General features: G+C 37.3%; 2 pseudogenes; one reads left to right on the plus strand and one right to left on the minus strand.

Moving 5' to 3' along the window:
* On the minus strand, nucleotides 21356-22158 carry Gm10297 (predicted pseudogene 10297; annotated as a pseudogene).
* Gm7394 lies at nucleotides 23030-24945 on the plus strand (annotated as a pseudogene).
* The last annotated feature ends 1359 nt before the right edge of the window (nucleotides 24946-26304 follow it).

The following is a 26304-nucleotide window of genomic DNA, read 5'->3' on the forward strand; positions in this document are numbered from 1 at the left end:
AACTGCCTCTGCCTCCCAAGTGCTGGGAGTAAAGGCATGTTACTACAGCCCGGATTAGGACTCTAATCTTGATATCGTAAAGAAATAACATACAAGATAGACAGCAATATAAAAATCAACTTACTGAAAAGCTTTCACACACCCATGGTAGGAAATTCTAAATCTTGTTCAGAAGCAGTGTTATAATTCATACACAATATGAAGATAATTTATGGCATATAAATAGGGTGACATTACTGTCAGCCTATGTTAAGAGGCTTAACATAGTTAACATGAGGACATAAGTTATGAGGACTGGGACATAGTTGCCTTCCCTGGTCCCCAGTACCAATGATTCTCAAATCTAGCCACTTATTTAAGCTCAGTGTGATACTTTCCTTTTCTGAACACCCTCATTACCCTCCAACTAAGCCAAACACATTTTGCAGTTTCTAGGAAAGACTCTCCAAAGAATTTTGACCTCTAAGTTCCATTTTGCTATGGAGACATTGTTTCCAAAATTTGTCACGTTTTGTTATTATCTCTGAGAAGCCTTTCAATTTCTAACAAGAGACTGACTGAAAGGGGTGTATGTAGAGGGAGGAGAGATGGGGAGAAACTGTGAGGGGTGAGGGAGGGGAAACTGTAATTAGAATATATTGAATGATAAATCTATTTTCAATAAAAAACAAAACTTCATCATCTGAGAATTATCTTTCTTTAATAAAATTTCATTTATGATCTAGAACCTTATTTCTGAATATCTGTACTCTTTTACATAAAAGTGTATTTAAACTAGAATCATTTTTAAGGGAGGGAGAAATTACGACCATGCACAACTGAGTGTGTTTCTTCTCCTGCACCATTTTCCAGATGAAGTCTTATTACTTTGATCCTACTTCAGCCAGAGTCTCTCTTAGTGCTTAACAATTTTCTATCCAATGATCCTTCATGCACTCCTTAGCTATAAATAAATCAAGAATATCTGATGTAATCTGATATAACCCTAATATCCCAACCATAAGACTATGTTGAAGTTTCTTTTCCCGTCATAATCATCAGCTTCACTGTGGCCAGTTTTAAAAAGAGTACTGAATAATTAACACACACACACACACACACCCTTTTGTGGCAAAAACACTTGAATATGCATTATGTGGCATGACACTTGAAAATGTATTTTGTGACAGAAGAAAATATCATATACAAGCATACACACAAACACACATATATATACATACATATATGGATGTATGCATCATTCCTGTTTAGATATTATATTGGTAGAAAATTACTGGATGTTAGAACTAAAAGCCTGTAAGACATACACACTGTATTTAAGAAAATCACACTGAACGTTTTATTTTTTAAGCCTTCAAACCTCCAGAAAATTCAATGTAAATATTTTAACTTTAAAAATAAACACCAGATTGAGCCATCTCCCGCCCCCGCCGATCTGATTTAATGCTAACCCTGGAGCATTTTCCTATCCTTTATAAAAGCAAATACTTAGGGCTCATTTATAAAGGTACAGCTACAGAAAAGCAGCTCAGTAGAAAAAGCCGAGACGCCTAAAATCCGTATGATTGCGAATTCATTAGCTAATCGATTTCGGATTTTATCAAAACTTGAAAACTGAAGATGAATCCGGAATCACACAGTGCTCCTGCGACAACAGGAAGTTAACTCAGCCTGACAGTGCATCTCTGTTTGTGGCTCGGAGAAATCCTCAAAGAAGAGAATCTTTGGTCCCGAGGGCTTCTTTTTTTTTTTCTTTTTTAAGTTTTTATTGGTTTATTTACATTTCAAATGTTATCCCCCTTCCAGGTTTCCTCTCCACAAACCTCCCTTTCCCCCTGCATCTCAGTCCCCTCTGCATCTATGAAGTTGCTCTCCCACGGACCAACCCACTTTCCTGCTTCACCCCAGTCTTTCACTAAGCTGCGTTATCAAGCCTGTCTTTCCTCCACAGGCTAGTCGCATCCACTGTGCAGGTTTGTGACGCATTTCCTGCTGTGGCCGGTCTTGCCAAGGGGAGAGTAAAGCAGAGACCGCCACCATGGCGCGGGAGGTGGGAGGGGGGTTGGGGTGGGAATGAAACAGTTTGAAAGTGGGTTTTCAACAGTCGGTATTCTCTAGAAAGCATATAATTTAAAAGATTTGTAAAAACGAAGGGGACATCGCCATAAGGAATGTCTCCATCAGACAGCGAGAAGCTGCAGAGGAAAAAATGCCAAAAATACAGGGACCGAAATTTTCTTTGTGATTACCCCACTTATCACCCCTTTCCGAAGTAATTTATGCAGAAGCAATGAAATCATCGACGGTAAAAATTATTATGCACAAAGTATAATACTGCATTTTCTAATATAGCTTACTTTGGTATTTTAATGTCTATTTAGGACTTTAAAATTTCTTAAAATATACAACGAAGTTAGCACATACCTCACCTTTTAACAAATACTGTTTCATGGTTAGGTACTATAATAGTTGTACATTTTGCATAATAGTCTAAAATACAAATTGAAGCATATAAAGAAAAAGAAACATGAACTGTAGTCTGTTACAGATAGAAAGATGGCTCTCTTTAAAATAAGCAAATGGTCTACCACTGAACTATATTTTCACACATGTGAAGGTTTTCGAGTTTAGATTTGGATGCCCAGATCGAATTTTCTATTTTGCTAAGTAATAACTAAAAGAATTGGGAAGCATTGGATAGTTTTGTTACAAATTTGTTTATTATTTTTAAGGTAAAGCTAGGCTATGTATTCCATGATCGTCATTAAATAAACACATTGCATTTACCTGTTTGTGAATGAATGTGTGTAAAACAAAAATTAGAACATTCACAACACTTGTAGGAGTTTTTAATTTTTAGTTCTTGCTTCCAGGTAATTAACTATGACATCATATACACTTGGAAAGTTTGTTTATCTCTTGGCTACATGCCTTAGCAAGAAAAGGGGTTCTATGATTTTTCCTGTTATTCCTTAACTGTAAAGTTTATGAAAACCCCACTATTCATTATTCCGTGATGATTTCATCCAATTTTGAAAGGTAGAATATCAGTGTCCCTGGTAATGCAGGAGGACTATAATCTCTGGTCCTTGGGAGGATGAGGACATAGATTACAGATTTGTGTGCACCTCAAAACACCTCAAAGTTTATTCCCTTAAAGTTATTGAAATTTTATCACAGAAGAACATAATTCACTGGTAAAGCTGATATTTTTTCAGATATGTGTGTTGTATTTGGAATAACTATATACATTAGGAAACTAGTAAAGCAGTATGGAAATGCATTTAAAGAAAGAGAATGCTTTATAAACCAGTGAGTGGTATAAAGGGCTAAAGGAAAATTATGATACATCGAGGATTAATCAGTGAGGGCAATAGAAGAGCAGAATAAAGGAAGGAACATAGAAAAGGATAAATAGTACTGAAGGAATTTTGAATAAGTCATATGGAAAGTGACTACTCTAAAAGTTTCCTTAATATGTATATACACATAACAATATTTAACCAATAGGGTTAACTGATAACAGAATAACCCTTTCTTTACTAAACACTACAGGCTAACAAATATAAAATCTAATACCAGAAATGTGTTACCTCTTTGTATTGGCTTGTTTTCTAGGGAGATCCTATTCATTGTAATGGTATTGTTAACGTTCTTGGTTAAACTGCCCTTTAGCTGAACACACTACATTCTTAAGTTATAGAAGAGTGGGTAATCAATATAGAATTGACCTGTAAGCTTGATCCCTAATGGATATCTTTCATGGCACTGGAAGCAGTTCTATGCCACCAGAGGAGGAAAGAAATCAATCACACTAGGCTTTGAATCCCCGTGATTAAAGAGACTGTACTGCTAAAAATGCCAACTGATACAATTGTTACATGAATTTCATGGATGTACTCAATAGTTTTCTACACCTAACACTTAACTCTTATTGCTATTACAACCAGAAATCTGTGGGTAGACAAACACAATACCCTTGGAAAGTAACTATGATTATTGCTCTGTTCATAGTATTTGATCAATTTATAATAGTGTAAAGCTCATATTTTGGTATATCTTTCAGTCTTCTACAGAGTCAAAATTAAGTAAATGTATATATAGGAGAAGCAGAATAACAGTAAAGATGACGAGGTGGCCATGACAATGAAAGGAAATCTGCAACTGATGGTAGTAAGGAGATGTGGGGGGGGGGAGGGGCGTGGCGTCTAGAGGACAAGCTAGAGACCTGGGATAATAGAGGTGCCCAGGAATCATTGTGGGTCACCTTACATGTGACTAATTACTTTGAGGATATGGAACCTGAAGTTGCTACCTCCTGTAGGCAGGCAGGAACCTCATTGAAGTAATAGATACACCAAAGGACCCACAGAACTTTCAACCCAAAATTTATCCTGTTTACAAGAAATATAAAGACAGGGGATGGAGAAGAAAATAAGGGGATTGCCAAACAACAACTAGCCCAACTTGAGACCAAAGCCATGGGTAAACACCAATCCCTAACACTACTAATGATACTCTGTTAGGCTTGCAGTCGGGATCATGTTGTTTTCTGAGAGGCTCCACCAAGCAGCTGAATCAGACAGATAGAGAAACCCACAGCAAAAGAATGAATGGAGCTTGGGGGCTCTTTTGGAAGAATAGAAGTAATGATTGTGGCCCCTGAATTGAATAGAGTCTCCACAGTAGACTAAGTCAAATCAACTGGGGCTCTCAGAGGCTGAACCACTAACCAAAGTACACACATGGGCTGCATCTAGGCCTCCCTGCTTCTATGTAGCAGATTGGTAGCTTAGCATTCATGTGGGTCCTGGACAACTGGAACAGGGTTTATCCCAGAAGCAGTTGTTTGTATGTGAGTTATGTATTACTAGCTGGGCTTTCTTGCCTGGCCTCTATGGGAGAAGAAGAACCTATCCTTGCAGAAATGTGAAGTGCCATGGTTGCAGGAGATACCCCAGTTGAAGACCTTACCTGCTCAGAGGAGAAGGAGGAGGAGGGGAAGAAGCAATGTGGGAATGCGCGACTTGGAGGCAGACAAAAAGCAAAATTAAATTAAAAAAATATAAAACATTGATACCTTTACATCAAAAGAAACTTTTAATCATAAATTTAGTAATAAATACAATAGGGTTCGATATATATATATATATATACATATATATATATATATATATATATATATATATATATGTATGTATATATATATATATTATACAAAAAAGAAGATACAATTTGAAAAACAAATGTAACTCAAGAAGAAGGAATACCAAACTGTGGATATTTCGATCCTTCTTAGAAGGGGGAACAAAATACCCATGGAAGGAGTTACAAAGGCAAAGTTCAAAGCAGAGACTGAAGGAATGAACATCCAGAAACTGCCCCACCTGGGGATCTATCCCATAAATAACCACCAAATCCAGGCACTATTGTGGATGCCAACAAGTGCTTGCTGACAGGAGCCAGAAATGGCTGTCTCCTGATAGGCTCTGCCAGTGCCTGACAAATTCAGAAGTGGATGCTCATAGACAACCATTGGATGGAGCACAGGGTCCTCAATGAAGGAGCTAGAGAAAGTACCCAAATCGCTGAAGGGGTTTGCAGCCCCCCTAGGAGGAACAACATTATGAACTAACAAGTACCTCCAGAGCTCCCTGGGACTAAACCACCAATCAAGGGAAACATGTGGTGGGACTCATGGCTCTAGTTGCATATATAGCAGAGGATAGCCTAATAGGTTATCAACAGAAAAAGAGGCTCTTGGTCCTGTGAAGGTTATCTGCCCCAGTATAGGGGAATGCCAGCACCAGGAAATAGGAATGGGTAGGTTGGTGAGCAGTGGAAGGAGGGCAGTGGATGGGGAGTTTTAGAGGGGAAACTAGGAAAGGGGATAACACTTGAAATGTAAATAAAGAAAATATATAATAAAAAAGAAGATATAATTATAAAACGTATTTAGTAGCTTTTCTGGATACTGCCTGAATAAAGAGCATTTGATGTTTTGCTAGACACTTGAGAGTACATGTGAGATTTGGAAAGCTTATAAGTATAAAATAATAGTGAATTATGGTGTATCAGTGGTTCACCTTGCCACTCTTTGCTCATCTTTATTGAGCTTTTCAGATGTTGGTTCTCATTGACAACACTTTGGCATTGGTTCTCCTACATACTTTATTGATCATAATTTGTTGTCACTTAGTAAAGAGAAATGCACCAAAAAAGTTCTGGTGGTCTTCTGGCAATCTCTTGCCACTTCTGCAGACTCTAGATTTACAGTGTTGCCTAAGTTGGCTTATACCATATGATCATCTTCATAGCGGTGGTGAAAGATATGGCATGAATGCTTTAACCTTAGTAAAGTGGGATGCAAAGCATAGGATCTTTTTTATCCTAATGTGGCATCAGCCAAGATGGATGTAAGTAATGTGGCTGTTATTTAAAACAACTTTGTAAAATATACAATTATGTAAGAGACTAAAATTTTAAAGTAAGGACACATACACAAGAAAATATATAAATGGAACTAGTGCTAGGAAAAGCATCAAAATTCTCCAGACAATGCCTGTAGCATTTAGGAAAAAGAGAGATGTAAATGTGACAAGTGTATGAGTACAGAAACAGACTTCAGGTAATTTGCATTTCAGCTTTGAACATATTTTTCAAAATGTTTCACAATAGAAAACTATGAAATGAAAGAATCCATAAACATTACTAGCATATTAAGCAAAATGTTTCCTTATGTTCACTAAAACCTCCTTTCTCCTCATATTTAGGCAGAGATATTATAAGTGGAGTTGCAGAAATGTTTTTAAAAAGGTGTAGCAAATAACATTTTAAATAACCTATAATGTCCAAATCAATTGACATATATATATATATATATATATATATATATATATATATATATATATATATATATATATATATAAAACCTTAAGTTTAAAATACTTGGTAAAATCATGAATTATTCATTTGAAAGAGAATACTAAAATAAATTCACTTAAAATAAAAAGATCACATTTATTGAAATTCATATGAAAAGACTCAACTAATGGAAGCACAGGCTTGGTATGCTCATATAGTTAGCATGGAGCTGATTTCCCTGCCTTGTTCTCAGAGACATAGCAGAGGCCTACATCATTAGCTGCCTGAGCACCTACCAGGTGTGCCAGGAGTGCTAGGTATGTGTAGCAAAAGGGCCCCCCACCATCCTAGATCTCTCTCTGTTCTCCTGTTTCTCTCTCTGTTCCTGGCATATGATCTTTCTCTACTCCCCTTTTTATCTGCCCTCCCTGAACTGCTCCTTTTTATCTGCTTATCTACATGTGCACTTCTCTGCATCTATCCCTTGCTCATATTCTTACTCCTCAATCCTCCCCAATAAATCCCTTTCATACCAGATCTGCTGCATGGCTTAATTTCTCAGGGGTGCACATTCCTGGACTCACCAAAGTTACCCTCTCAAAACATTATTTTTCACATATACTTTTGACATACAAAAAGTGTGCTTATTTAGTCAGTCAATTTTCAAATAAACACAACTAATTTCTATGTTTCCCCCCCCCCAGAGGGACTGTAAGGCACAGCAAACAGCATTTGCCATGCAGACCCAGAGAGGCATTACAAATAGGTCATTTGTGTTTATTGGTGCCACTTTCTTAGACTCACAGATTTCTATACTATCAGGTATTTCTAGAGAAATACTTAACTCCCAAAGATGAAAGAAATATGTAAGGTAAAGATGAGGTATGTCATATACGATAACATAATAAGAAAAATCTTTAAAAAAAACAGGACATATGTTAGGTTAATATATAAGAAATACAACACTTGCCATAACTTAAGCATCAACAGCAATGTCTTAAATAAAGATGTAGATCATCAACTGCCTCAGGATAAATCTTAAAATACTAAAGTGGATACAACTCACAGTATTTTCTCTGCATCAACTTTATTTTAAAATTGCACTGTGATGAAGTTCCTAGACTCTAGGTATTACATATTAAATAAAGATACTTTGATTGGAATATATATATATTCCTTCAAGAATGAAATTTACTAGGAATAGAAATGAGAGGTGTGCTTTTTTGCTTTTTGTCAACTTAATGGTATGTCTGGAAAAGAGCGTTAGTGTATCCATAGCATTGGCCTGTAAACAAATCTGTAGAGTATTTTGATTATGGTTAATGTGGAAGTGTCCTACTTACTGTGATCATCACCACTCCAGAACAAGTGACACTGGATGGTACCAGAAATCACGATGGTCAGGCTATGAGGAATGAGTAAGTAGGAAACATCCACCACTGTTCTCTGCATCAGTTTCTGCTTTCAAGTTCCTCCCTTCACTTTTCAGTAGGATTAAATATGAACTGAATAATGGAATACATGATTTTCTTTCCAAGATGTTTTTGGTCATGGTGTTTAATTGAGCCAATAAGAATCCTAAGTCAAAAGGTCAATAGACAGTGTTATAGAAGAAATTTATTCTGATAGTAACATGGGTGAAATATATTTTTTACATTCCCATTAGGTTTGCACTTTACAGGATTAAGTGACTATCTGACAAAGAGAGAGACTTATTCTGAAAGAATCTGAATTACTCAGTGTCTGTCTTTTTGCACCAATGCCTTTGTTGCTATTACTCATGAATGCACGATTTAATAGATGTCAACATCAAACAACCCATTGTAAAATGAGTTACAACTTATGAAATCTGCCATAAAGGAGAGTTAGAGGTATCTGCTCAAATTGCAGGCAGTTTCCCTGAAAGTGGTTTCCCCAAACCAGTAATTATACATGGTTTATGTAATATAAAACAGGGTTCATGGAGCCCCAATATTTTTCCAAGCTTCCTTGGCCTTGAACATTACTGAATCCTACTGAAATATGAACAAACACTATCCCATATCAGGAGATGTTTCAGGTAAGGGAAAGTACCCAATATGTGCTGACTGTTGTAAGACTCCAGGGAGCCTTAGCTCACTGGGAACTCCCTAGTGAACCACTTGGAGCCAGGATTAATGCAAAAAGCAAGAGGAATTTATTGTTCCAGTGCACTGGGGTCATCCCAGACCTGAAGGAGAGGCATCAACCCCCAGCACCCGTTCCGCAACTTTTTTTATATGGTTTCCAGGGGCAGAACAGAGCATCAGCAACTAGGCACACTGTGCAGAATAGTGCACTTTTTAAACTGGTTGGTCTTAAGGAATGAGGTGACAAGGACTTCCCTTGTCTGAAAGTGAGCAAGGGTCAGCCCTGTGGATTGTGTCCCCACTGGCAGGTCTGTTCCCACCCTGTGGTCTCAGAAATGCTAATTAGCCTCTCCCTTCCAGAGGGGTGAGTGTTTCATGACATTTCCAAAGTTCCTATGCTGACCTTTTCACTGTGATGCAGAGTTTTTATGATAATCCCACACTCTCAGTAAATTTCATGTATTCTATGGCAGACATTTTGAATGAGAAAAAGCACAATGTGAATCTATTCTCCATGTGGCATTGTTTATTGAGCTTTCTTGTTATATCACTAGTGGCATATTCTATACAGTAGGTAGTGAACAATGCAACTAAGGCTGGGCTGAGTCATCTATCTTGAGGATATGCCAGTCCTAAGAGATTATGAGGGAATTTATCCTGCAGGCTGTTTTCTTTTACAGAGTTTGGCCTGGTATTCCTGGTTGAAAAATTGCAGCCTGCCTTTTGAATTAAGAACTCCCCTAAAAACTGTTGGTGGTTTAGAGAAAATTTCAATATCCAGAAGTAACAGTAGCAGGTTAGAGATTGGCAAGTTCATGCAGAGTATGTGCCCACTCTGATATAGTAGGCAATACACACATGGCCAAGATGGCTGTTCAGTATTACTTATTTGTTTCAAGAAATAGGGCAGTAATAATGTGCAGCCAATGTTCTCTACATTAACCTCTTATTCGCTGGATAGTTTAGGTAAAAATTAGAGTGAAATGGAGGTATTATTTTACTGTATTTCTATAATTAGTATTTGTTACTTTATAGTACTACATAGTATTATTTATGTATACTATATTATATATTACTATATATTACTATATTAATATACTCACTATATATTTACTATATTAATCTATATTGGTGAAGAAAAATACAAAGATGAAGGAAAGGAAGTAAGAGACATGAGAGTGTGGCTGTTTTACAGTTACATGAATTAGAAAGTAATGGAAGATAATGGAGAGGGTAAGTGATATAATCACTACTCTTAATAGGCTTTATTTGTAGGTAGTATGCTGTATAATATCTATGATATGAAATACCTACTTTCAAAATATTTTAATTCTTGACTAATACGTATGAAAAACACAATGTAATGATTCAGATAAATTTGCGTATAAAGGAACCTGTTCATACAAATCACTTCTCCTTAACAGACATTGTCACGCTCTGGAAAGTAGAATTACTGTATGTCTATGTGAAGTCTTTGGCAGAAGCTTGCTTTATGTGTGTGACCTTCAATATGTGCTCCCTGTGTTTATCTTGTTCCACTATATGTGTAGAACTTACAGAAGGACAACACAGATTTTTTCCCATTTTTCAAAATTTAAATCCAGTAGTGAGAAAAATAATATTTAAATTTGAGAAGGAACTCTTAGGACAGCTTTATAGCTGGAGTTGTGAGAAATTGTAGGGCTCTACAAAGTGTTTCTAAGTATGGATGTTGAATTATATACACTTGGTACTTTTTGGTATAATATCAAAATATGTAGGCTGGATATATTGCTCATTAAGTAATATTCTTACCTTTAGATATGAGCACATGAATTTTTTTCTCTATGATATGGAACACCAGATATAAGGGCATGGTCCCTGCTGTTTATGTGTCAGGGGCCTCATACCTGCTAGTGCATGCTGCTTGGATGGTGGTTCAGAATCTGAGAGATTGCAGGGGTCCAGGTTAGTTGAGATTGTAGGTTTTTTTCCGTGAAATCACCTTCCTCCACAAATTCTCCAGCCTTTCACTAATTCAACCACAGGGTTAACCAGCTTCTCTCCATTGGATGAGTGAAAGTTTCTGCTTCTGTCTTGGTCAGCTGCTTGTTGTGCCTCTCAGAGGACTGCTCCTGTCTGTAAGCAAACAACAGCATTAGTAATCGTGTCAGGTCTTGGAGCTCCTTGAGATGTATTCCAAATTGTGCTGGTCACTGTACCTCATTTCTCTCAGTCTTTTATCCATGTTTGCCCCTGCAGTTCTTTTAGATAGGAACAATTCTGGGTCAGAGTTTTTGACTGTGGAATGGCAACCCCATCCCTCCACTTGAGGCATTATCTTTCTACTGGAAGTGGAGTCTACAAGTTCCCCGTCCCCAGTGTTTGACATTTTATCTAAGGTGTCTCCTTTTCAGACAGGGACCTGTCTGGTCGGGCCTCAGTGAGTGAAGAGGCATCAAACATTGAGGCTCCAGGAGGTGGCAAGTCCTGGCAGGATATGGAGGGGTATCTTCTTGGAGAAACAGGAGTAGGAATGGGATCCGGAACTGTCAGAGGATGAACCAAAAAGGGGAAAATGACTGAACTGTAAAAAAAAACAAAAACAAAAACAAAACAAAGCAACAACAACAACAACAACAAAACCTGAACAAACAATCAAAAAACAGATTAAAGTTAATTTTTTTTTTAAAACATGTACAACAGGTAACTACTCATAACAGCCACGGCACTGATGCTCTCTCCATGAAATACAGGTAGTTCAGGCAGCTCAGAACTAAAAAAAGATTTAATAACTTAAGAAATAATTTCATATGCTTATCAAGATCACTAACCTATCCCCAAACTTCACCTAATTCACAGTTTATATCAGAAATCAGAAATCCCCAAATCACTAAAGCTTCACCTGTGTCCCAATGTCCCTGGTGCACACAGTCCTGTCTGAACTGCTAGACTAGCCACCAGCCTCCCTTATTGTTACTCCATTCCTTTAATATCATTATACCTTTGTTTATTTGAATTTTCTCAAAGAATCAACCAAACCAGGAGCTGGTTCTTTGAGAAAATCATCAAGATAGATAAATCCCTAGCCAAAGTCACTAGAGGGCACAGGGATAACATCCTAATTAACAAAATCAGAAAGGAAATGGGAGACATGACAACAGATCCTGAGAAAACCCAAAACACAATCAAATCCTTCTACAAAAGGTTATACTCAACAAAACTGGAAAATATTTTAATAATTAATGCAAACTATTATAATAACCATGCATGTTAAATTATTTTTTCCAGACAATTTTAGATGGCTTTGATAACAAAACTAGTCAAACAACTGATAAGAACAGAAATTTATGACTTAATACATATATTAAAAAATGTAAGAAAAATAAAATGAGGCTATAGGGAGGGCTCAGTTCATATATTAGCCACTCTGCACACGAAGACCTAGGTACAAGCCCTGGTTAAATCATATAAATATAAAAATCTGTCAAGCATAGGGCTAGCGAAATATAGTCATATAGGATTCAGAGGTGTAGTGAGGTGTCTACAAGAGAAGTCTACTGAAACACAAGATTAAGGCAATGGAAACATTTTTATTAATGAGCCAGTAACTACATTCTGTGCTCTGTATCTTTTCCCAGGATGAGATTTTTCAACACATCACCTGTAGCTTGGTTGATATATTTATCAGGAGCAGCCAGAACTAAATATGCAGAAAAACAAAAACAAAACAAAACAAAACAGTACAAACCAAACCAAACAAACAAACCACAGTTAATATATTTAGAGCCTTTTCCAGAGCTTTGAAACACTTTGAAAGATTACATGTTCTTTTTTTTTAACAGGTGGTGCTGTATACTTGTTGAGTTTTATGACCTGAATGATATTCCCATCAGTAATTCAGTTCTGTTGAGGGCTGGTGGCTCACTGAAGACTGTTAGCCTCTCAAAGAGGTAGAATTAAGAGTTTGTTTATGATTTAATTCACAGTTGTTGTACCCAAAATAATATACTGCATTTAAATCAGAAATTTAAAAATTATAGAATTTATAAATTGAGTATAGGATGACAGCTGTTAAGGTCTTATACCCTTAAAAGCCATGTTACTATATGTATGTATGAGCACTCATGTTTATCTTACCACAAAAACAACAAGAAGTAAATAGAAATTCTGTGTGAGATTATTAAATTATATAAGTATGATTCTTGTTGTTTCTGGCCATGGCAATGTAAAATAATCCATTAAGCTGATCCACTGTATTTATAAATCTTTTCCCATGTAAGGCTAGGTGGTATTGCAACATCCATGGGGATGTTGACAGTGTGCATAGAAACATTTGACCACAGGTTTCATCTTACTAGATGTATGCAGTTGGGATATGCCGCAATACAGATATATTCTTAGAGTATATGAGCATGCATACCCTTTCATATACCATAATCCTGCCTTGTTATATACAATAAATAGCTTTATACAATAATCTGGTTCCTTGGTCCAGTTGAGTTAAAGAAATTTACAAAAGTTCCCAAAAGACATAGTACTTTCCATCTGAGCTGACAAAGTCCACTCAAACTCACTTTACATACATGAGACTATCCTTTAATTTGCTTGTCATTCAAATTTGATCAAGCCCTTATGCTTAGAAGAACACAAAGAAAAAATGATATATATTCCAACAGGTAAAGTTATTCATAAATAAAAGGAAACAGCTTGTTAGAGAAATATTTTCCGGTGGCTAGCAGATTGGTAGATGAAAACTATCATGTAGGTGATAGTTTTCTGCATCTACTATGCTGAAATGACCCTAGAAAGACAAGACATTGCAACTGGTATATTCATAATATTCTTTGAGTCACAATTTTCCGCATGTTATGCCATTTCTAATCACTAATAAACATAGTAACACAATGACAAAAAGAAAAAAGAAAAAAGAACAGCCATTAAGAAAGAAACAGAGAAATCATAGCCCATAGAAAGACATCTCAGAAAATGGAGTGATGTATTTTCAAATCATGCCAGAAGTGACTATCATCAAGAATATGTAAAATAGCAGTATTACATTTACAGCGGCATGACTTAGCTAAAAACAACATGTCCATCTATTCAGTCAATAAATATTGAAATTTGCTATTGGTGTAACACAATCAAAAATTGGTGAATATCTGGATAGTATTTATATACAAGAGGCACAATTCCACAGCTTTCAAGTATTTTTTAACATGGTTCCTGAATACAGCCTGTGTATTGTCCAGTAGAAATTATTATTTAATTTAAATAGGCTAAGTACTGATGGTGTCCTGTCTGTAATGCTACAGGATTTTATGTTTATCTAACTCCTTTTTAAAATTTCCTTCATATTTCCTTGAAGGAGAGAGCTTGATGTCCTTGGTTGATTACTCATATCTACGACCCCTATGGATAACAATCTGGTGGTTTCTTTAAAAGAAATGGATATAGTTCTACCAGAAGATCTAACTATAATCCCCCTGAGCATATACACAAAAGATGCTGCACTGTAGCACAGTAATACTTGCTCCAATATACTAATAGTTCTTTCATTCATAATTTCCACAAACTAGAAAAAAACCAGAGTCCCCTCACCTGAAGAATAGTTACGCAAAATAAGGTTAATTTACATAATAGAATACTCTATTTAAAAAAAAAGACATCATGAATTTTTGAGGCAGATAGATGGAACTAGAAAATTTCATACTAACAGAGGTCACATGGATGCAAAAGAATATGCATAGTGTATACTCACTGAGAAGTGGATCTTAGCCAGAAATTATAGGATACCCATTCCATATTCCACAAACACAAAAAGAGCTGAAGGAGAGGGTAAGAACAAGAGAATATCTTTGAATATCATTTATAAAAGGAGAATAAAACATTGTTAGGTGCAGATGAAAGGAAATGACTTGGTCGAAGAGAAACTTGCAAAATTTTAGAGAAGGAATATCATAAGTTGGATAAATGGACATTTTTGATAAATTGTTATGAATTCCTAAGTTCTAGTCAGGCTAGTGCAAACTGACTTCAAGATGTATGAGTAACATGTTGCCTTTGCTAACTTTGTTTAAGTTACAGCTATTTGGAGAAACTGATTTATACATAATAATCTGTGATAACCTGTAAATGTGTACTATAAAAAATCAATAAAATAAATATTCTACATACTGTGTGGACCCTACTTATGGTTTAATATTTTATTTTTGATTTTCAATCTCCAAATCATAATTTAAGTTTAAAACTTAGTAATGTGAAAGCTGTAAAATTCTAATTTTATAAAGTCCAAAGAATAAACTTGTAAATAGAATTAAGTCAAGACACTTATTGGTCAGGTACCTTATAAAAGACCAAATTTGTTAGTGTTCTTAGAACTATGCTTTCAGTTATATCAGTTACATAAGTAATTTACTAATTGGGAAAAGCTTTATTTCAACTTCTGTAGATGCTTTCAAGATTTAATCTCAACCAAAAAACTAAAACAAGCAAAGTTTGTTTGAAATGAGGTATACTTAATTGGTGGCCCTCAAAACTCTTTGGAAATACCAGAGATCTGCTAAGTATTGCAGTAAAGTGTCTAATGAAAAAAAAAAAGCCAGAATAAAAAAAATCCAAAAATAAGACTCTTTAATTTTTAACAATTCCAGTTCCTTGCAGCAGTTCTATGAACATTTCCAAAGAAGAGGATGCCACCAGTATTGTGGTACTGGTAACTATTAGACAAAATCGTCCTTTTCCTCTAGATCCTGTTTGCCTCACAATGGTGGTCCAGTCTCTCAGTGTTTTGTTTTGTTTTTTTTTTTGTTTTGTTTTTTTTTTTTTGTTTTGTTTTGTTTTGGTTTGTTTTGCTTTGGTTTGTTTTGTTTTGTTTTGGTTTTTGGTTTTTGTTTTTGTTTTTTAAGACAGGACGCTCTCTCAGATCTTCTGGGTCTAGAAACTTAAACCTATTCCAGCTTTTTGGATAGAAGAAAGAATGGTTCAAAAATCTTTGCTATTACTCAAAGTCATTAGCCAATTCCAGCAATTTATAGACAATTGTTCGCTTACATTTTTTTCTTTTATTTATCTATTTTTTACACTCCAGATTTTATTCCCCTCTAGTCCACCCCCCGACTCCTCAGTATCCTATAACTCCCCTCCATTCCCTGTTTCCATCCCCCCTTCCTGCACCCAACTAAACTTTTACAATGAGAATTTAAGTACATGTTATGAATTGTAGTAATGCTAAATTATAAAAAAAATAGTTTTATGCTGAGGTTTGGTCCAATGGGATGGGGTTTGGGGATGGTGATATCCTATTTGAGACAGGGGAGTAAAAGAAGATGGGGAGGGGTTGAAGGGCAGACCGGGAGGTGAATGGTGATTAGGCTATATAATTAATTAATAGAATGCATTACTGTTGTGTAATAAATAAAACAACACAAGGAAAAAAATTCCGTGAATTGTGAGTTGTTCGACCTGTTACAGGACATATGGAAGTGGACTGCAGATAAGTACTACTGTCAATCATTAGTCTACGCTTATACAATTACTGCCTATTCCTAAGGGTTTCTCTCTTTCTCTCTCTTTCTTTCTTTCTTTCTTTTCTTTCTTTCTTTCTTTCTTTCTTTCTTTCTTTCTTTCTTTCTTTCTTTCTTTCTTTCTTTCTTTCTTTCATTCTCTCTCTCTCTCTCTCTCTCTCTCTCTCTCTCTCTCACTCTCTCTCTCTCTGTGTGTGTGTGTGTGTGTGTGTGTGTGTGTATGTTTGTGTGTGTGAGTGCACATCATCTTCTACTAGTCTCAGTACTATTTCTATTTTCTGAAATACTAAGATCAAGGAGTGAAAAGTTCAAATATACCCAGAAGTTACAGATTTTCCACTAATTACTGCATCTTTGCCTTCATACTCTAACAAGGTTTTGCTGAAAGGACCCTGATATAGCTGTCTCTTGTGAGACTATGCCAGGGCCTAGCAAACACAGAAGTGAATGCTCACAGTCAGCTATTGGATGGGTCAAACGGCCCCCAATGGAGGAGCTAGAGAAAGTACCCAAGGAGCTAAAGGGATCTGCAACCCTATAGGTGGAACAACATTATGAACTAACCAGTACCCCAGAGCTCTTGACTCTAGCTGCATATGTATCAAAAGATGGCCTAGTCAGCCATCAATGGAAAGAGAGGCCCATTGGACTTGCAAACTTTATATGCCCCAGTACAGGGGAATGCCAAGACCAAAAAGTGGAAATGGGTGGGTAGCGGGTGGGGGGGTATGGGGGGACTTTTGGGATAGCATTGGAAATGTAAATAAGGAAAATACCTAATAAAATATTTTTAAAAAAGAATGCATAAGTGAACACCTGCTACTTAATTTGAAATCAGAATTTGTCCAGGATGGCATGTTATCTTCAGAAATAATTTTAGATTTTAAGTTGATGTTCAAAATAATGTATTTTGTTATTACAGTATTAAACATTTGTATAATTGTACTTTGCTACTTTAAACAGCAAAAAAAAAAAAAAAAAAAAAAAAAAAGAAAAATTCTGCTTGACTCTCAGGCACCATGGAGAAATCAGCTATGGACTAAACCTGCTCTAAAATGGTCTATACTACATCCAACCTAGACAGTCCTACAAAACCAGAAATCTCTGGAGTGGCTGAAATTTGATGTAACCTATACCAGTTAATGTGGTTGTGAGGTATCTATTTAGAATGTGTCAGTGAATAAGATGCTTGCTATGATCCTGGACACATTGTCTTAACCTTCTCGTGGCCTTTGACCAGAATTCCTACCTCCTGTGTCCTGATAATGACACCCTAAGTTTAAATGAGAAAGAGTTACAGAAGAAAGTGCATGGCCCTTGATAAAAATACTATATCAGTAGTCCAAATGAAACTCTGCTCCCCACTTTCAGAAGAACTACTACCCTTCTCATTGCAAAAAAGGGAAAATGACTACCTGTGGTGACTATTTACATATCAGTGCATATAATATGATCTGATTGGGTGGCTAACTTCATGGTAACCAAATTTTTTCATTGTAAAGGATATTTTTCTCAGTCCTACTGTTTTATGAATCCAAATATAAATTTGTAGATGCTGATGTTTACTTCCTTTGTATCCCTGCTACCTAGATGATTAAATAAAATAAAATAAAATAAATAAAATAAATAAATGACAGTATAAATTCTAGAGGCACTAAGAGTACTTTCACCATACTCTGAGCTAAGGGTTCAGAATATTGTCATCAGAATGTGGGGAATGTAGTAAGCTACTGAAGAAGACTTATGTATTCCTAAATATTCTTTATGTAATAGAGCCACTATACTCCATGAACCAGTCATCAATTGCTGTAAATTTCAACTCAGAAGTAAAATTTAAGTGCCTGATCATTTGAACGCTATCACTCAGCTTCAGTAATGAATTCTGGTTTGGTGTACATGACCCTAAATCCCTTTCTTTATACATCACAAGTGTCGAAATATTTTTGTTTTTGTTTGTTGTTGTTGTTTTCCTTAAAAATACCAATAGGCAGAGGTGAAGGGTGCTGCCTGCTCCTTTGCTTGTGACAGTCCAACTAATGGTAAATATGACAGTATTAGGCTTCTTCATGGATCATGTGATTTTTTTTTCTTTTCAAATACTTTATAAAACTTATATCACCTAAGTGGTTTTCTTCACTTTCTAAACTTAATTATTTCAAAGGAAATTCGATAAAACTGGGAGAAAAGAAATATTGAATTACTTTTTAACTCCTAATAAACCATTCAGACAAACTAAATTATGAAATGTTAAATGATTTTCAATAAACTATTCTCAAAAATATGGGTCAAAAAATTTCAACCTTTTTATGGTCTTCTATACAATTTTTTGTATCTTTTTGTTTTCAGCAGGCTTAATCTTTTGAAATATATTGTACTCTTTGTTGCTATCATTTGTGTTGGTCATACCAAAATACAGGGTATTTGTAGAAAAAGATGTTTTACGTACTTTCAATATAACTCCCTGAAAGTGAAAAAGGCAGCTATTAGTAGTTTTCATTGGGAACAATGGAGAAAACATTAAAATATAGGTTCTAGTACAGTATTGATAGAAATTTTTTAAGATGTGAGGCAATATATAACCTAGGGTATAGGTCAATTCATGACTTTTGATTTGCATGCATATATGACACTGTACAGCAGGTCTACCTGCCTGCATCTCAGAGCGATTGTTATTAAGCATGGCATGAAAATGTCTAAATGTCTAAGTATTTAAGAAGAGCCATCAAATGACAGGGAGGTAATTATTTTTGCATTAACACATTTGAATTGTAAAGATTGTTTCATGTATCATCCCAATTGTCATCTATCTCTCTCACTACCTGCTGACCTCACTTCTTCCTAAGGGGAAAGATGATACCAAAATGTACATATTGATATAAATTCTATTTTAATACCTTGAAAAATAAAACCAGATTCTGTCCTTAACATACAATGAACCAGTGCAAGCTTAACCCACAAAACTTAGGGACTCTCTAACTCTCTCTCTATGTGTGTGTGTGTGTGTGTGTGTGTGTGTGTGTGTGTGTGTGTGTGTGTGTGTGTTTTAACCAGTTCATCTTTATAAGCACAGAAGTAGGATCACAGAAATTACACAATGATCAGTCAAAATAGAACGTGAGGCATCCTGATCTTCTGAAACAGTTGTGTCTGTAATAGTCTAAAAGCCATATGCACATTCTGTTCTGATTCCACTTTATAGGAACTACAATATTTTTTTGTGAGAAAACACACATTATTTTTATTATTCATAATTATCCACACTTTAACCTCCTTTGTTATATTGCTCTATGAAATAAGCAAGCTGATGTATTAATCTGCCCTATTTTTACTTCTCTATTACAGGAGCATCTACAGACTAATACAAAAGACCTCATCTACAATACCAAATCTCCCTTAGAAAAGTGAGAGAGGTGTACAGGAATATTTTATTTGTGCTCTTTTATGCTATCAAAATAATATAACTAGAGTTAATCCCCAAAGTAGAACTACAAAGGAAGTACATTAAATGGGAGTTGCTGGCATTTTATCTAGGCTTTGTCCTTCAGTTACCTGGCAAGAGGCAGATATGACTGACTCACTAGAAGAGGGGCTGCTTTCCCCTCCTCAGTCTTCTGCTCTCTTGGTCTTACACTTCTCCACTTGTGCCTAATCATTACCTTCTCTTTCCCCATTGCCCTCTACTTCTCTATCCCCGTGCTTGTGGCAGGCCTCTACTCTTATACTATTATATTCTCTCCCTCCCCCTCTCTCTGCTTTTCTCTGTATTTACATCCCCCTGAACTCCCCACCGAATTCCCTGAATGAGCTCTGTTGTATACCATACTATACTATACTATACTATACTATACTATACTATACTATACTATATTATCTTGTGATATACTAACTGGTAACCCAGACGAAAAAATGCCTCAGCATGGGCCTGCAGATGTACCACTTACCCAACACCTTACCATGTCTACACCAAACATATTTCTTCCATTCTTCTTCTTTTTTTTTCTTTTCTTGTTATCTTTTATTTTTCAAGACAGAGTTTTCTGTATAGTTTCTCTGGTTGTCCTAGAACTCACTCTGTAGACCAGGCTAGCCTTGAACTCAGAAATCTGCCTGCCTCTGCCTCCGAAGTGCTGGGATTAAAGGTGTGTGCCACCACTGCACAGCTTCTTAATTTTTTATAAAACACAACACTGGTGCCAAAGGACTTGGATTTAGACACTTGAAGGTTCACATTCCCCAATGCTACATGGAGAGCCATCACTTGTTAGACCTATCCACATAAACTTTGGAGAACAACTAAGCTGGTCAGTGTAAATATCTTTTGGTCTCAAGGGAGGTTTATAGATCTTGGGGTCACCACTTTGCTGACCTTGAAGACAGAGCCATGCAATATTTAAGACTGTTCTTCTCACTAACCCTTCATTCGAGGACATTTTCTCTTAGGTTGGATTTTTTCTCTCTTGTCTGAGGCAGTCCCTTTCCTTATTCTGCAAAATCCTAGGCACCATGATTCAGTGCATTGGCCTATAGCCTAGTCCCCAAGTTAATAGCTTGACCACCTGGTGATCTGGCCCAACTGTCAATCTCTAGTTTCTAATTTTATCCTCAGGACTTGTAGGGGTAATTAATAACTCTATTCTCATCTGAAGTATTAGTCTTTGCAGGCTTGTCCTTACATATTGGTGTATTTCTAGGTCTGAGTCATAGTACCCAGCATGCAGTATCTCTATGTGGCCATTTAACTGGAAGTCTCAAAATAACTCTCCTTCTGTTGCTCCATATGATTTCCCCCTCTTTCCCTTATTATCAGCTGTTTGCTCTGCTCCCTGTATTGGTTTACCACACCTATCTGATGCTGCAGCAGAAAAGCAGCTCCCCATTTATTTTTATATCTTTAAGCCAAAAGAACATAAAACTGTAGACTATGAGTGAACTAGTTGCTTTTAGTTCCTTCCACAAAAACCTGCAGTTTAGCAGTCGCACAGCATTAAATATACACATTTCTGCAAAAGTGTGAAAGAATTCTGTGCTGGCCTCCTAGGCCACGATCACCTGCAATGGTCAGGTTCGAAGTTCCTTTTCCCCTTCCTGCCTCCCTGGTATTTGGCTAATTCTGCCTGTAATACTTTCACTTTAGATCTTTCTTGTTCCAGTGCGGCATGAAGTGAAGACACCTGGACCGTCAGCTCGTTCTTGATGCTCTGAGACTCATCCACTTGCAGAAGTATCTCGGCCTTATCTTTCATCTCTCCCTCCTGAAGCATTTTCAGTAATTGTCCATTTCTTGCTTTTACTTCTTTATACTTTGCCTCCCACTGAGTGATCACAGCTTTGAGCTTCTGAATTTCTGCGTCTTTCCTTTCAAGTTCTAACTTTAGTCTTTCAATTCTTCCATCTTTTAGACCTACTTCCTGGTTGTGCTCTGGAGCGGGAGAGTTATCTGTTCCGTTGTGCTCTGTGAGTTGTTCTCTCCTTTTTTCTCTAATCAGAATCTTATGAACATCATCTTCCAGTCTATTGAAGAATCCCCCATCGTGTGATAAAGTCTGAGCAGAATTCGATTCCTCTGCCTTTTTACTAATATGATCTTCACACTGGAAGTCTTTGAGTGACACCGTGACAGGTTTGTCCTTGCCCTGGTGGTTCTTCCTTTTATCTTTTTTATTTATACCTTTTGTCTGAGTATTTCTCCATTGTGCCTGGAACACTGTTCTGCTGAGAGACTACTTTCCTGTGCCTACTTGACCCTCCTACCGCTTGCACTCTGCACATCTTCCAGCTGCTACTGCCTCTGATTTGTGAAGAGACAGAAAGCTACTTCAGGTGCTTCCCTAACCCACACAACACAGATTCAGTCAGTCTGGTCCTGGGCTTCCAGCTTGGAGAAGGAAACATGGGCTGGCAGGCCTTGCCCTACCTCTTCATTCTGCTGCCATGGAAAAGCTGCTCTTCGCCAGTCACCTTGCCCTTCTGAATTCTGCCTGGGACACTCTTCTGCTGAGTTACTGCTTTCCCTGACAACATCTGTCCCAAGCCCCTTGCTTATACTCCCACAGCCATTTGCTACCAGCTGTCACACTGTCTGAGACACTACATTGCAAAGAGTAAGATGTTTGACTGTATGATCACACATTGAGCCCTTGTTACAGATTTGAACCTTCCTGGGTGACACTGTTCCTCCCTGGTACTCGGTTCAGCTAAGGATTTGTACAGCTCCTACCACTGTTGTCAGCATTCTGGATTCTTCTCATTCTGGTCCACATCAACTAAACAGTATTAAGGTTAAAGATCACTGATATATGTGTGTGTGTATGTGTGGGTGTGTGTGTGTGTGTGTGTGTGTGTGTGTGTGTGTGTAATATATATATATCCTTATTCTTGCTCCTACTATTAAGTTACTATGCACTCTTTATTTGCTAAATATATTCTCAAATAAGTAATTAAATAAATGCAAGTTTTCTAAGTTACATAAGCTCCATAGACTTGCTATCAATATTTTGAGAAATCTGATTTATGCAGAAGTACCAGCTCCCTGCCAAGTCTAGCCGACACTTGAAGCAAGAGAGCCTCATGACAGTGACTTCTAAAGGCAAGAACCTGTCCCAGGTCGTACACAGTCTTGGAGACATTCGCCTGGAGAACTACTAAATGCCTGACCTGGGCTCAAATGAGGGGTTTCTAAAGATGCATCCAGTGGGGATCGGGAGCTCAGATGCTTACCTCTGGAGCATGGCCGAATTGGGTATTTTGTTATGAAAAAGCCAATGGTGCTTGGGCATGAGGCTGCTAGAATAGTCACAAAGAAAGAGCTTCAGTGAAACATCTAAAAACAGGAGATCTGGTAACCATCCAGCCTGGCATTCCATGAGAATTAGATGAGTATTCTCAGATTAGGGAATACAAACTGACACTATCTATCTTCTTTTGTGCCACACTTCCCAGATTATACAAGCACTATGTTGACTTCTGCAACAAGCTTCCTAAGAGTGTCACCTGTGAAGAAGAGGGCCTTATTGAACCTCTCTTTGGGGATCTATGCCTGCTTTTATGTCATGGTACTCCGGTGGAGTCAGCTTGACAGATGAATGTCTGAAAGCTTTCTCATGAGAAAAGAGTTTCAAGGAAAATTACTCCTGGATCTTTGGCTATTCCCCTAACCCATAAAATTAATTTTCCCAATAGACATTAGTCTAGTGTATGGATCCACGTGCACTCTATATAGTATTACCTTATAGTAAATGCCTTTTAAGATTATATTCTAACATAGCTAAAGCCTTTTCCCAGTGTTCTTAGAATCCAGAGAGCAGCAAGGAGCTTAACCTATTCAGTAACTAATTAAGCACTACCATAAAACAATAAAGTACTAGCCATTAACTCAGCTGTCTGTAGAAAGAGACTAAAAGTCTCACTGAGATAGAAATCTTTTACTACAGGCTACATTCCATGTCAAGAGAAAATTGATTTACTACCCTGATAAGGGGGAACTCTCCAGACAGGATAAGTTTTACTAGACCTAAGAATTTAGAGCTCAGTGATAACACATTACTCTTAAGGCCTTTCAAGAGTTAACAACCCCTGATGCTATTAACCCTAAAGTGTGAAATTCTTGCCTGGCATTAGGCTGATCCAAGGAAGGGCTTGTTATCCCTAATGTAAACATTTAATTAGTCCCTGCAAATTCCTTTCTGCTGTAACTTGTGAATCTTAGTGTATCTTGTCTTTTTGTGATTTGTATCTTCTTATAATTCATTGTAATATAAGTCTGAAGCTCAACCAGAACATTATATTCAGATCCAACACCACTCTTGCATGTTTGGCTGTCTGTCACTACATCCTACTCTTTGCCCATCTGCCTAAGTGATCTCCTTCCACACAGACCAGAGACCCAGAGGGTCTGTGGCACTTTTGAGGTTCAGTTTTCTTGGCAAACAAGGTTCAATGTGTAGACCTGAGCCACTTGGGATGGTCATTTTGCTTGTTGGCAAAGCAATGGGAGCTGATCAAGTGGTGATGACGAACTTATGTGCTTTTCTGTTGACCAAAGGCAAGGAAGTTGGGACCAGAGTTTACCATATAGGTTCCCAAAGTGACCCCTCAGGAATTTGCCAGTAATGTGGGAATTCTGCTGGGGAGCAAGGTGGAGGTCACCATTGAATGCACAGGAGCAGAGTCCTCCATCCAGATGGGTTTCTATGCCACCTAATCTGGTGATTATAGGAATGGTCTCCAATATGATCCATTCACCCCTAGTAAAAGTATCCCTGAGGGAGGTGTTTATCAAAGGAGTGTTTTGACACTGCAACATGTGGTCGATGGCAATTTCCATGCTTGTGTTGAAGACTGTGAATGTAAGGCTCTTAGTTACCCACAAATTCCCTCTGTATAAGGGAGTTGAATCCTTTGAAACAGCCAAAAATGGAGTGGGGCTGAACGTTATGATCAAGTGTGTCCCCAATGGCCAGAACACCTAAATGTGAATTGATCCATGCCCTCAGCCCACTCTCCCAGCATCTAAGTTTTAAATGGCTAGAAGGGGAAGCCATTAATGCATCACTTTCTTTTCAATGTTAAAAATAATAAACTCATAAGCCAAGAGCCTTAGAAGAGTTGGGAAGAAGTAGGGACACCTTGGGGGACCTTGTAGCCAGAATGAGATGCTTATACTGAGGAAAGACTAGCACAGAGAGTCTGGAAGATATGTCATGGGAATGCACATTGTCTAGTACCTTCTTTGGGTGAGGAGAGGAAGCATGCCTTTGTCTATGTTGCTTTGTAGTTGTCTGAGAGTGGGGTTGACTTATTAAGAAACAGCTTCATTAACATGAAAGTGGCTCTAGGGCTGAACTTTTCATCAGCTCTTCAGAGCACTGTGTTTCTCAAGCTAACTATCATTTATTTGAGGGGAATAAGAAAAGGAACTTATCTACTGGATCCAGGCAAGGAACTGATCTGGAAGAATAAGACAAATCCCAGATGAAATACACTAGCTTACATTCCCCAGATGTGGAAAGCATAAGGGCAATCAACTCTGCCCAAAGACCACCTCTGCCTCATCTCCTAATTATTCTGTCATTACATTTGCAAAGCAGAAGCCTACCTTCCCAACACAGTTCATTCATGATTGGGAGCAGTACAGGTTGCTAGGCAACCAAGAGATTTTTTCCCCCCAAAGATCTTGTCCTTCCAGCTTGCCTTGCGAATAAAAGAGAGAAACAGGACGACTGACTTGTCTTTCCCACTCAGGATTAGAATCCTCTCCCAGAGTCACTCACAGAAAATTATCCCATTCCACTAAGTTCTGGCTATCAGACGATGCTCCCCTCTCAGCTGGGTAAAGCTGGTGATATCTGTTAAATGGATTTCACAGTGTCGTTTCATCATAGGGCTTTTCTTTATAAGATTTGGGTCCAAATTACACCGTTTGTTATCTTAAGATATTCAAGGAGTGCACAGAAACTGTGACTTAACTTGGCATGCATTCTGTAATCCACCTCTTCAGCTATGTGTAAGCGGCATGAGAAAAAAAAAAGACTATGCTGGAGAAGATTATAGCCAAAACCTAAGCTTTCCTATACTGATTCACATAACAAATTGTTGCTGGATACTGGAAAACAATCTGTTTTGTAATAACCATTAAGATTATGACAGACAGAGGGTACTACAGCCTAACAGTTACCCCTCTACCAAGGTCTCTTAGAAGATATAGTCACAGGGAAGTTTCTACCTGGATTGTGGTATGAGAACCATTAAGAAACACGACTCCATTGTCTTTCTCATTGCCAGGGCTTGGACTACACTGTGGACAAAAAAGATAACCTGAGAATCAAATG

Source organism: Mus musculus, chromosome 7, assembly GCF_000001635.26.
Source record: "Mus musculus strain C57BL/6J chromosome 7, GRCm38.p6 C57BL/6J".
In the NCBI taxonomy this organism is placed as follows: Eukaryota; Metazoa; Chordata; class Mammalia; order Rodentia; family Muridae; genus Mus; species Mus musculus.